Source organism: Dendrobates tinctorius, unplaced genomic scaffold (assembly GCF_039654945.1).
Source record: "Dendrobates tinctorius isolate UK_male_01 unplaced genomic scaffold, ASM3965494v1 ptg000514l, whole genome shotgun sequence".
Taxonomy (NCBI): Eukaryota; Metazoa; Chordata; class Amphibia; order Anura; family Dendrobatidae; genus Dendrobates; species Dendrobates tinctorius.
In genome coordinates this window covers 135,001-137,500 of record NW_027362173.1, presented here as the reverse complement: position 1 = coordinate 137,500, position 2,500 = coordinate 135,001, and positions in this window count along the sequence as shown.

Sequence of the window (2,500 nt, the reverse complement as noted above, 5' to 3'; positions counted from 1 at the left end):
AGCATTGCCTCTCTCGCTTGGGATGCACGATCGGCAAAAGTCCCTCTCGGAGCTGTGGAAGTTCGGTCTCAGCCGGAGTGCGCAACTTCCAGACGAGAGGGACCACATGCCAAGTCGCCTACCCAAGTCGGGGAACCAGAGAAACAACTGCTTTCTATCGGGGTAGAGAGACGACACTCTCTCAAGTACATTCTGCCAGAGGTGCGCATTCCTATGTATTTGCATTGCGGGACAACGTCCCCACTTTAAGGGGACGAAGTCGGAACTGTACCCGGCCTCAAGTCACTGTAGGGCGGATGCGGCACCTAGAAAATTCCTCATTCCGGTTCTTTTTCACTTAGTCGTTTTTTTTTTTGGCAAGAATGTACCCCAGGATGGCCAAAAAGCCAAAGCCAGGGACTGAGAACCATCGAGCATGCTCTGAGGGGACATAGTCAGAGGGGGCGTCCGCCTTCCAGAGCCCTCCTTCCCACGAGGACTCCAGATTTGCCCCCCCCCCCCCTGACAACAGCCATCGCCTCCAGAGAACCAGGGACCACCGAGGGAGGGTCTGGTCGAAGCTCAGGTACCCAGGATAGCTTCTCCGGCTTGGGCATGGACCGCCAGACAAAGCCGCGGACCATGAACCATCCAGCCTGCTCTGAGGGGACATAGTCAGAGGGGGCGTCCGCCTTCAAGAGCCCTCCTTCCCACGAGGACTCCAGATTTGCCCCCCTGACAGCCATCACCTCCAGAGAACCAGGGACCGCCGAGGGAGGGTCTGGTCAAAGCTCACGTACCCCAGGACAGCTTCTCCGGCTTGGGCACAGACCGCCAGACAAAGCCGCGGACCATGAACCATCCAGCCGGCTCTGAGGGGACATGGTCAGAAGGGGCGTCCGCCTTCTAGAGCCCAAACTCGGCCACGGACTCCAGATTTGCCCCCCTGAATGCCATCACCCTTCAGAAGACCAGGGACCACCGAGGGAGGGTCTGGTCAGGCTCAGGTACCCCAGGATCGCCTCTCTCACTTGGGACGCACGACCAGCAAAAGTCCCTCCTGGAGCCGTGGAAGTTCAGTCTCGGCCGTATTTTGCAACTTCCACGACAAGAGGGACCACCTTCTAAGTCGCCTACCCGAGCCAGAGAACCATAGGAACAACCGCCATACATCGGGGTAGAGAGAGCCCACTCTCTCCTATATTCTCCCGCAGGTGCGCATTACTATGTATTTGCATTGCGGGACAATGTACTTCAATGAGCGGGACAAAGTCGGAAATGTATCCGACCTCCTGGAACTGTGCGGCTGCTACAGCAGTCAGAAATTCCCCATTCCGGTTCTTTTTCACTTGGATTTTTTTTTTTGCAATTTTTTGCCTAAAACGTATTCCTCCAACATGTACTAGCTCATGACACTTGAAATTTTTGAGCCAATTGATAATAACAGCTTTTTAGAGCTCAAAAACAAAAAAAATTTGAGCGAACAAAAAATGTTCGAAAATGACCTCAGCTCCTGGAACTGTTTTCGGTACACCTCCAGAGAGGCTCCCCTGCCTGGAAGTCTGTCACTGCTCAGCTCGAAATTTTTCTAAGTCCCAAAATTCGGTTTTTCATCCAAAATTCAACTTTCTGCCCAGGATCCACAAACTTTAAACCCAGTTGGGGGACCCTCCCTGGGGGCCCTACAACATACTGAAGCCCCCCTGTGGTGGAAGTAGGGGAATTTACTTATTTTTACACAAAATCACAAAATTCCATTTTTTGTTCGCAAAACACTTTTTTGTCCTCAAGAAACTTTTTTGTCCTCAAAACACTTTTTTGTCCTCGAGAAACTTTTTTGTCCTCAAGAAACTTTTTTGTCCTCAAAACACTTTTTTGTCCTCAAAACTCAATTTCTTCCATAATTCGACTTTCCCCCAAAAAACCACACATTCTACCCTCATGGGAGGCACTCTCCCTCGGGTCCCCACATCATATTGACGCCCCAGAGCGGTGGGAGAAGGGGAAATCTGATTTTTGCACAAAAATCCAAAAATCGCTCTAAGTCCAAAAATCCTGAAAATTTTTCTAAGTCCCAACGGTACTTTCTGAAAAGTGTACCCAGGCCCCTGGAAGCCTCCTAGGTACACCTCCTGAGACTCCCCCCTTCCTGGAAGTCTGACACATCTCGAAATTTTTCTAAGTCCCAAAAACTGGTTTTTGCTCCATAATTCGACTTTCCCCCCAAAAGCCACACATTCTACCCTCATGGGAGGCACTCTCCCTCGGGTCCCCACATCATATTGACGCCCCAGAGCGGTGGGAGAAGGGGAAATTCGATTTTTGATCAAAAATCCAAAAATCGCTCTAAGTCCAAAAATCCTGAAAATTTTTCTAAGTCCCAACGGTACTTTCTGAAAAGTGTACCCAGGCCCCTGGAAGCCTCCTAGGTACACCTCCCGAGGCGCCCCCTTCCTGGAAGTCTGTCACATCTCGAAATTTTTCTAAGTCCCAAAAAATGGTTTTTGCTCCATAATTCGAC